We start from the raw sequence: 10,993 nt of genomic DNA on the forward strand, positions 1-10,993 counted from the left end.
GCAGTATGTGCATAGTAATGGTAAGTAATGGGAAATAATGTTAAAGGGTGAGAAAACAAATCATAGGTGAACCCGAATTCCAATAGCTCTTCATCTGCATTACTCTAGTAACTACTTTTAAATAACATAAAAATGGATACAGTATTATGAAAGACTTCCCAACAATCACAGAACATAGTGATAGGGAAATTTTATAACCCAGCTTGCTCACTTTCCATTAATGCTGTAGTGGGAGGCTTCTGTCTTGTACTGTTTTGCTCTGAATTTTTGCTCCCTAAGAAACAGGCAGTAAACTTGGCAACGTGTTTTTACACAAGCTTTCCTCTTCATTTTTAAGCCTGGAATTCCATGTTTTGAAACTGTTGTCTGTTCCTTTATAAGCTTTATTCCAGATGCTGTGCGGGCAGGTTGGTTCACATCCCCAAGGTGCCAAGTACAGAAAATGATGGCTCCTTTGCCCATCTTGCTGAAGACAGACCTGCCTGTAGTCTGTGGCTTTTTGCCCAGCTCTGCTGGAACTGGCTGTTGCATTGCAAGGCTTGCCAAAATTTTGCACAATAACAAGCTCCAATCTACATAACACCTGGCCTGTACAAACCAGGTCATTATGAACTTGATCCAAGCTGTCATTCAAGTGGCTTTGTTATTCCTTTCTTAGGCTGAGCCAGTCATCCACAAGCAAGAGCTGGCTTAATGCTTCCAGTATTCACAGTACTTGGGTACCAGTTTTCTTTCTTTGAGCCCCACAAAGCAGACAAGATCCATGTAACAGAATGATCACAAATAGCAGAAACAAGAAGAAATTGATTTGGGCTAATCCCCAGCCTAACAGGTTACTTTGAGTTTCAAGCTCCTTCATGAACTACGGTTGTGCTTTCATTTTCCTGTTGCTGCTTCTTGGTGTCTTACTTCAGCTTTTGTACTCAAATTGGGAAAAGCAGGTTTATTTCATGTTTTACCATCTACATATTAACTCCATACTGATTTCCTACACATTTTTTTAGGTGTATATGTAGTCCTCTATAAAGAAGCTAAAGCCTCAAGGAAGAGAGTTAAAGCCAGAATGTGTGCAATGGAGGGAGCTGGCACTCAGCTGGCTGTAGGACAGTAAGGACTTTTTTTCTTGCCCTCTTGTGCTGCCTCTTCCTTTAATGAGGACTCCTCTTGGGGCTGGGTGGGGGAGGAGGGGGACTTCAGGCTCCCGTACTCTGATGCTAGATTAGTTGTATTAATTCAAACTCTACATTGGCAGATTAAGATAAGAATTGCAACCGTGCCACTTCCCAGATGCATCAACTCCAGATTAAGAGTGAGGTGCAATATGTAGCTATTTTTGGCAGACAACAATGCTAGGGCTGTAGAAAGGCAAACAGAGCGTAACTGCCTGTAGCCCAGGGCCAGTTAGGAAAAAAAAAGAAGTGTCTCTCATGAAGAACTCCTGACATTTCAAGAGGTGTTTTCTATTCTGTATCGAACAAGAATGAGATCTTTCAAAACTTTTCAATAGAAAAAAAGAAGCAGGCAGCAGAGAAGCGAAGGGTACGGCTCTCTGACCTGGGAAGGATCTGAGAGAAAAACCTTTGTGAAACAAATTACCTTGTCCACTTGTGTATTTGTCCACTTTGACAAATAGAACTTTTTGCACAAAACTTCATTTGGAACATTCCTGACCAGCCGGTGTGCAGTTTCTGGGGGACTTTCCTTCCCCAGTGAACTTCCAGGGAGATGCCTAATAATTCATGAGAGGCAGGACTAAACCTTGAGGCAGGAAACTCATGTTTCAATCTCTGATCTGGAATTCATACCTTATGATAAGATCATCACATCTCTCTGCTTTCGTTTCTACTCTGCTGTCTCCTGCCTTTGTAAGACAGAAGGTCGCTGAGGCAGGAACACTGGCTAATTATACAGAACCCAACACAACAAATTTCTGGTTTCATTTGGAGTCTGTAGATGCTATGAACAATCCTTGCATTAGGGCTTACCAGTATTTAGTATTTCTGTAAAGAAAAAAATTACAAACATGAGCAATACGACCATGGCCATTAAAACTTTATATACGTTATTCTTGTTGAATGGAAAACATCTGGTGAGCTGATTTTTGAATAGCCTATCCTCAGGGTACAGTGCTAGCACAAAGGACATGTAGTAGTCTGAAAGTGTCTGAGTGTTGTTCGTTTATACCATCTTCACATCAGTGGAGTTATTTCTCCTTCTCACTAGTCATAATTAGTTTCACACCCCACGTAGTGTGAGAATGAACCTTCTTTAACAACATAGAAATAAGAACTGCATGAAAAGCGGGAATAAATTTGGTAGTGATTTCATTATTCATACAGTCACCTGATGCTGAGTTGGATATTATGTATTCTTTTTTTTTTTTTTTTCCTGGATAACACCTAAACTTACTGACTGTGTACAAAAAACCCCGTTGGTTGTGCTGAATAACGTTTACTTGAATTTTTAAACAGTGCAGCTGAACTAAACTGAGATAATTCACTTCATGTATTTAAAAGGCGATGGATTCAGTATCTACCCTGCCTCCTTTCCCTGCAATCAATAGATGTTCCCTCCTTAATCGAGGCTTTCAGCCAGTTTGGTGATATCTCGCACTAATTAAATTCCTGAAAATATGACTTGGATGACTTTGAAAGTCAATGGGACTAACATTTCTTGGGCAAAGCTTTGGGTGAGCGCATTAGGAATCATCTGGCATTGTTACGAAGCATCCTCAGCAGCACACTGTGCATGGGATCAGAAGGCTGGTGAAAAATGGAATATTGGGAATTTGGTGTGGGCTAAATACACAGTTAAACTCGGTATTGGCTAATTTTATGGAGATACTGCATATTTGATATGTGTAAAACTCAGTCTATCTTTGTCTTAAAAGCCTAGGAAACAACTTTCCGGGGGTTTTTGACCCTCTGCTGCATACGGCTCTCGGGCCGGGCACAGTGGCCCAGGGGCCGGTAGTCAGTTGTGGAGCCGGGCGAGGGGGCAAGCGCGGCGGAGACAGCTGCATCCTGGAGACCCGCCCGGGTTCACCCGAACCCTCTTCCCTGCCGCCCCGCTCCTCTCACACCGCCGCTCCCGGCGCGGGCAGCGCAGCCCGGCAGAGGGCGCCACGCGGCGCCGGCTCCGCCGCCGGAGCGGGTCCTGGCGGCCCTGTCGGGAGGGGCGGCCGCCGCCGCGCCTCCATCTTCGCCCCTCCCGCGGCACCGCTCCGCCGCCGCGCCCCTCCGCGCTGCGGGGCTTAGCGGTGAGTGCGCGCCCCTCCCGCCGGAGCGGCCGGCACCGCCCCGCCGCCCGCCCGCCCGGGCTCGCCCGCGGCGCCGGCACCGCAGACCTTCCCGCCGCAGCGGACCGCGCCGGGCTCGATGTCGCGCCCCGTGCTGCGAGGAGGTGCGGCCGCGCCGGTGGCGGGGGAGCGGGTGGGTTCGGGGCTCTGGGGCGGGTGGACGGACCGGCCCGGTCGCGTCGTTCGGCGCCGCGCGGGAGAAGTTGCTGTGCGGTTTTTTGGGGACCTCTCCGGCCGGGATCGCTTGGCTCGCTGCCGGGCGGGGAGCGCGGCCGCCCGCCCGCTGTGCTCTGGTCCGCTCCGCTTCACTCTGCCGGTCCCGGGTCCTGCCCCGGCGGGTGTCCGGGGTGGTGGGTGTTTGGTGCCGTTGCACCGCTGCCTCCGAGACACAGGTGAAGTTTTAATGGACATTAGCCGCTTTGGGCAGCGCGCAATGGGGCTGCCGTCTCCCTGCGCTGGGTGAGGTATCTGCTATGAACTTGCGCCTGCTGAAGAGCTGTTAAAAGTAGCTCTGCTTCTCCTCGCCGAGGTGCCGCTTCTGGGTTTTGTGCTCTTTGTTGTGTAAGATGGCTTATAAAATCATACTTTTTCACCCACCCACCCCAAGCACAGTACTGAAACGTGTTTGAGTTGCATTTTTCCCTCCACTGATTCTTCATTCAGCAATTTTAAATGGGTACCTTCCGATTTAACGCTTCTTCCTTAACCACTTCCATTACTCTGAACGTTTATTCTTAATTTATCATACTTGTCCTTTTGCTTATTTTGTGTGCTGTTCTTAATTCAAGGTCAAACTGGGTAGCGTTTGGACTAATTCGAGTGAACGAGGACTGCTGTAATCGGGTTCCTTCTGCCCTCCTCTTGCCTCTCTCCCGCTCATCCCCCTGCCTGAGTGCTCTGGAGAAGGCTTTTAGAAGAATAGATGAGGGTCGTAAAAGTACTTGCTGACCGCTGCCTCCAGCTCTTTTGTATAATTGAAAGATATTAATTCCTCTAATTAAGGAATCAGTTTAAGGAATTGATTTCTTGAGAGCGTAATTTTTGAAGGAAGTTGTCCAGGTGATGTTTGTGTGTGCAGGATAATGTGCCTCTTAGAAATAGGTGTCACTGAAGACACCTAGGAGAGAGAGGATGCTGTGAACGGAGCGAGCGGCTGTTTCTTGTGTCTGGTGCCAGGCAGGTGCCTTGCATGGATGTTCAACTTGCATCATAAAACGTTCAAACTTTAAGGGAATGGATTAAAAAGTGGTGAACTCTCTAGTTTCTGAGAGTTTAAATAATCTGATGTTAAATATCTCTTTGGTAGCATTAAAGTAACATGCTTGATTGCGTACAGGGATGTTCTCAATGTAGATAAGTATGGGCACCTCAGGGTGTGTGACATTGGTGCTGGACTGCACGTTGGCTTGGTTGGTTTGTGGGGATGTGACCAGCTTGGAATGCGTAACATCATGTTTTTGTGGGAGTCGGCACTAGGTGTTAAGTGCTAAATTTCCTGGGGATGGAAGCAGAGAGATTCTGTGCCTGCTTGTACTTTATACATTTGCTGGGTCGGTGTTAGAGCCCTGTGGAAGTTACTGCTTTAACTGATGCGAACATCAACAAGCGGCACATGATCCTGCTGTAAGTCATGACAGGTTTGCTACTTTCTTTGGTGGGACTGGGTAAAGTTTCATTGTAGATTCTTACAGAAAGTATTTAGACACTGTTTTTTGGCAAAGCCTTTTCTGCAAAATCTGGGAAGAGCAGTGCATTCTGCTTTTTTATCTTGGTTCTGTGAGGGGAAGCTGTGTCTACTCCATACGTGAAAAAGGGGTCTTTTTTTTTTCAGATTGCAGCATTTAAAAGCCTTTTCTGAAGAACTGGAAATAAACACCACTCATTAGTAAGCTTCCCTTCTGCTTTGCCATGATGGTGTTTCAGAGATCCCATTTCACTCTGGTAATGGAAGACCAGAAGAGCTGTTAAGCTCCATCTGTATGCATTAGGGTAGGTGGTTGATTTGTACCCTGGGGCCATATTATCTGCTATTTCATTACTTCTGGATCAGTAATGATATTCAGGAAAACTGTATTTGTAGTGACTGCTTTCTAGGGACGTCTCTTCACTAGAAAGTCATACCGATAAGGATCGCACTGACGTGTGTTTGCTGACACGATGCTCTGGTAGGAGGCACTCAGGCTGCTGCTTTTAGCTGCCTTTGATGTCACAAAAGTTCTGGGGTTTGCAGGGAAGAGGTGGGGATTCCCACGTGCCTCCTTGCACTTCAGGATAAATTTTTTTGATCTTTTTTTTTCCCTAACCAGTATTCAGTCTCTTGTGTTGTGCCCTCAGACAGATGAGCAGAGCTCTCATGCCTGTTTTAGACACTTGCTCCTTTTGTATTTGAGCACAGCAGCAACTATCCCAGTGACTGGCAACAGAAGGAAGCATGTGAGGAGCCTGAGCTGAAGCTGGTGAAACGTGCCAGATGCTGCGCGTACCCCGTGCCAAGCTTGCTGCTAAATAGCAGCACAAAGGTAGCAATGAGAGAGTGGTTTTAGGGAGTGGAAAACCCAGGTGGTGGGTGCACTTTGGAAGCTTTTGATTCCCCGTTGCTGTTGGTAGGTGGGCGGGGGGGGGGTCAGTGCTGGAAGATGTGATGTGAATGGTCTTATCCGGGTGTCCAAGGCAACTAAAGCTCGTCTGGCTGTGCAGGCTGTAAGCAAAGAGTGGGATAAGATATTTTATTTTTTTTAAATAAATACCTGAGTTGACAGTGCTGCACCAACATGAATACCTGCGTCTGTTCTGCTTCCCTGCCCTGCGATGCTACTCGCACCCCGTGCCTTAACCGGAAGGCATTATGAAAGCTGAGCAACAGGGATGCTATTGCAGATTAAGGAGGTGATGGAAATGCCTCCAGGCTGTTGTTCAGGGAGGTAAGTTCTCTCTTAGAGGTATACGCTGTGCTTTAATGGTGTGTGCTCTCTTAGAGATATACGCTGTGCTTTAATGATGTGTGCTATGCTGGAGTGGGCTGGATGGGGGGAAAGTGGAGACCTGTCTTCTTGAGCTGCCTGACACAAAGGTGGTTCTGGGAACCAGGAACTTCTCAGGGTGTTTTGTAGGTGAGGGAAACTGTCCTGCTGGACTGCCTCGATGTGTGTTCAGAAAGACAAGTGTTTGGAACTATCTTGAACTATCAGTGATTTATGTTTCAGTGTGGTGAGACAAAAGCATTGTTTTCACAAAACATGTCTGCTGTGTTATTAACGCAATAGAAAATGAGAATTTGTCTTGTCCTGGCTGCAGTTCACAGGCCCTTGTGTTACCAGTGTGGCTGAGGAAAGGGAGTGCTGCTGGGGCTGTTTAAGAGGGGGAGACTCATGGTGTTTGCTTGTAAACCAGAGCAGTTAAGAAGCTGTGGATGGGCTGTCTTGCATCATTATAATTGAGTTTCATTTGGACTTCCTGGTCAAAGTTCTCTGTGCTGTCGTGGTGTGTTGCTCAGTGTGTTCTGGGTTGTCCTATGCTGTGAGGTTTTGCTCATATCTCAATCCACCTCTTTGCCTGATCATTGAAAATCTTAATTTATTACTGAGGTAGCATTCCAGATATTGGTAAAGCTACCTTTGCTGTTATTTGTCCCAAGATCATATTAAGTAAATGGGAGGGTGTGCTGTGAAATGAAGGTGGGTTGCCAGGTGAAGCCAGGATGGTGTGCCTCCTGGAAGCCGCGCATCCCAAAACATCTGAAGCTGCTTCTAGGTTGTGATGAAGTGGGTAATGTGGTAGGGAAACAGGTAATGCACAACCCTACAAAAAAAAAAAACCAAAAAAAAAACAAAACAAGAACCCCAAAATCCTAGGGTTTTGTGTCAGAGAATTAGGGTTGTGTTGGTCATTTAAAACCAGATACTCTGCAAGGAAGGCAGGTTTCTCTGCTTGCTCTGTGAGTCTGCAGAGGTCCAGCCTCTGAGTCACTGATGAACCTTCCTACCGTACTTCTGCATCTTAAGCACAAGTGCTGGTTGTCTGCGGTCTTGTTTTGAACACAAGAACAAAAAAATACTGTGTTTTGGACTAGCAAGCTTAAGATAAACATGTTGGTAATGCTATTTCTATTTTGAATTCCTCCTTATTGAGTCACCTTTAGGCATTCCTTTGTACTTCTGCTGTATTCAGTTTAAACACTTGAGTATTAAGGATATGCTGCATCATTTTTGTTGGGAGTGCTTTTAGTTGCAATTCCTTTCTGTTATGATTTTTATTTGTTAAGCTTTTACTCTGACCAAAACAAAATCTTTTATTTTTTTTTTTTGTGGCAAAGCTTTTTGATTGCTTCTCTCCCTTTTCTGTTGAGTCTAATCTACGTAATGCGCATATTTTGTGTCTGAAAATGAGCTAGCTACTTAAAATGTTTGGGTTTTTTTGTTTATTCTTTTTTTTCCACCTGCACTCGCATAGCAGGCAGCTATTTTGAGGAAGAGTATGAAATGGGAGAGGAAAGAGAGATTCAAGGGCCACTGAGAAACCAAAGAAAAAAACTGTGTTAATGATGTAGTAAATCATACCTGCCTAAGCCATCTTCATATTATTTAGTGGATTGTGCCTTCCTGTCGTTGCCTGCCTCTTGCAGCCCTATCCCCTTTGCTGAGGTTTGGAAACTGGTCCTCTGTGGAGCTGCTGAGCAGAGCCAGAAGGTGCGTGTGTGATGTATGGTGTATCCATGCATGTGCGGGGCAGGCGCTGTTGAAGATAGAATAACATGCAAGATAATCTGCTGTCTGATACCTACAGTGGCTCCAGTGTCCCTGTTGATAAAGGCAGAGTGTGTAAACCCAGTTGCAGTGCAGCAAAGTATGGAAGGTATTTCAGCTGAGGTGGTGTGACCTGAAAGGGTAGTATGAATGACGAGAGAGTGAAGACTTTGTAGCACTGAAAACTACTTAAAAACGATTAGAAAGTTGTTAAATAGTCACCCTCCTGACTCAGTGCTGAAATAGAAAATGTATTTTTGCAGAAAAGGGGTGTTCTGGTAGTGAATAGTGGGTATTTTTGAAGGTTGGAGATAGCCTAAATTAATGTGGCAAACTTCTGGTCTCAGCCTTGCTCAGAGTGTCCGTCTTCAGGCTGCCAAGAATGGACAGAAAGATGCTATGTGCCACTTGGCTCTTTCAGACTGGCATCACCTTCCAAGGGAAAGATCAAATGAAACAGTCTCTTCAGTTGTTAGGTATAATTGTGGCTGTTTCTGATCCATGTCCCACCAGAGCTTGTAATACATACTGGTATCTTTTCAGCACATGGTGAGAGCAGCGTGGGTTTCTGTCTGCTGTGTTTTGGACAGGAGACTGTGGAGAGTGTAACTTGCCATAGCACCTTGTAGGTTATGTAAGTATATATAAATATATATATTAAAAAAAATATATATTTTTTATGTGTATGACAGGACAGTGATATTCACTCGTTAGACAGATGCTTTTATCTTCCCTTAGGCACCTATTCTCACTGAATTACTGTGTTTTCATTGCAAAATTGATGTCAGCAGAGAGCAGAGCATTGGGGCTGAGGGTACTGTAATATAGGGGTAATGACTCCTGGGCATGAACATGTGCTTTCTGAGATACTTGGAAAAGTGTAGGCTGCAAATATTTAAGATTGTGTAATTAATTTCAGGTATCTGTAGTAAACATGATATACAGCTTCAGTGAAGGTGAAAGCAGCGAACCCTGTGATTGCAGCTATCTCAAGCAGTGATGTGCAGTTTATGCATTTGGTTTTTCATTCATGAAACAAAACAGGTGGTGGGAGGCTTGACAGATACGGCAAACTTTACGACCAGCCCAACAGAAACACGCAGTAGATTTCTGGGTTTCTTCTTGTGTGTGGGCTTTTTTTTTTTTTTTTTGGTCTTGTTTTGCTATTTAAAAATTCATCTGTGCTCCATCTTGTGAAATGTTTTGAAACAGTCAGGAAAATAACCTGTCCTGTGTAGGAATCTGTATTGAATTAAATTACAGTTAATAAAACGGAGAATACGCCCACAACAGAAAATGTAATGGATGGAAGAACAACCTGAAGATGTAGCACAATAAAGGTGAATGCAATTCAGCTCTTAATCAATGGGATTAAAACTTGTGTTTGTGAGCGAGGGAGGCTTTCCGCTGGGATGGAGTCTGTTTTGTGACTGGCTTTTTGTCTCAAGTGGATTGAAACTGAGCTCTCTTCCAGAGCCTTTCTGGAGCTCAACACGGGTGGTTTATATTCTCTGGGAGAGTAATTTATCAGAGATGAACAGCAATGTGCTCTGTGTTTGCTGGAATAGCAAAGACAAGTCTAGTTAAAGACTTGCTTTTTTGAGGTAATTTTAAAACTTTCCATTAAAGTCACAAATACCTCTGCTTGGCCTAGATTTTTTCTGCCTCAAGTATTTTAGTGGCAAGTTCAGGTGCTGCATAAAACAGGGTGTATGAGAGTTTCTAGTTAGGAAGGACACGATTTGGTGTATTCAGAGCATATTGCTAGTGAAAGGTCACTGTTTCAGAAGAAGTGGAATGACTTAGGAAATTACTGAATTTGTCTAAACATTGCTGGATTTCATGATAGTATTTTTAAGTAAAAGTTTGTTTCAAAGGAGAAATTGAACAAAATAATCAAAAGGTTAAATTTCCCTCAAATGAAGGGTCATGGAACAGAGCTTGGTTGCCTCTAAATGAAAGCTGTAGTGTAGCTTTCTAGCAGAAGCAAGAAGAAAATAAACATTCCATTCTAGTTCAGTTCTTTTCTCATTTGGGAAAGGAGATGTGGGGTGTGTGGTTTGGTTTTGTTTATTTTTAAAATATATTTTCTGTTTAACAGAGAAGCCCTTTAATCTCTGGGTCTAACTCTGTGAGCATTGAGGATTGCTGTCTTCCTGTTTCTTCTGCTTTTGTCTTGAGCTGGGAATGAGTCCCTCTTCTCCAGTATCAGGTCTAAATTAGGTATTGAGGACTTATATTTGATAGAGTAGCTCTCAAATAAGTTATTTTCCAAGACTTTTGTGAACCTTTCTCAGTTCTAGATGATGGTCTGGCTTTTTTTTTTTTTCTCCTCTTTTTCTGGATCTTGAGACTGGAATTTGGGAAGGGAGGATTTCTTTGCAGAGGTTGCTGCAGTATCTTATTATTTTGTCTTATTTTGCTAAACACAGGGACCTGTGAAATGAAACTGAGATGTTTGGTCTGCATACTGAAGTGATTGAGAACAAGCGTATCTGGGGCAGCATGTTGCACTGAAGCTAATCTGAGCAAATGTAGAGAAGCTTTGCTAGTTGACGGGGAGCGTGGTGTGATTTAATGTGTTTAAATAATAGAAAACTACTTGTATTAGGAAACTTGCAGAGATGACAGGAATTTGGTATTGGTACCAGGAAAAAGGGATGTGGGAGTGACAACCAGGAGATGGTGTCAGTTTGGAAAGGAGATGTGATATTATGAGAGCAAGTTTTGGTGAGTGTAAATGAGGAGAGGCAAACAACTGAGCTCATGTCAGGAAACAGGTTTGGCCTGCAAATGTGTCTAGAAAGCAAATGGATTGAAGCCTCTCAATGACAAGAGGGGAAGAAAAGACATGAAAAAGAGACATGATGCTACTTTGATTTTAGTGAGCTACAAAAAAAGAGGATGTTTTATGTCACTCTGATCATGATGGAAATAGAAACTGGAGAGGAGA

General features: G+C 44.2%; 1 long non-coding RNA gene across 1 annotated transcript; it reads left to right on the top strand.

The window, feature by feature from the left end:
• Positions 1 to 3,222: 3,222 nt before the first annotated feature.
• LOC133276796 (uncharacterized) lies at positions 3,223 to 10,264 on the top strand. Its single transcript, XR_009746066.1, has 4 exons — positions 3,223 to 3,402; positions 8,584 to 8,674; positions 9,257 to 9,380; positions 10,142 to 10,264. It is a non-coding gene; the product is annotated as an uncharacterized LOC133276796 (long non-coding RNA).
• The last annotated feature ends 729 nt before the right edge of the window (positions 10,265 to 10,993 follow it).

This window comes from Pezoporus flaviventris, unplaced genomic scaffold (assembly GCF_033815535.1).
Source record: "Pezoporus flaviventris isolate CSIRO_AGI_PZ_B2104156 unplaced genomic scaffold, CSIRO_AGI_Pfla_v1 ptg000001l, whole genome shotgun sequence".
Lineage (NCBI taxonomy): Eukaryota > Metazoa > Chordata > Aves > Psittaciformes > Psittacidae > Pezoporus > Pezoporus flaviventris.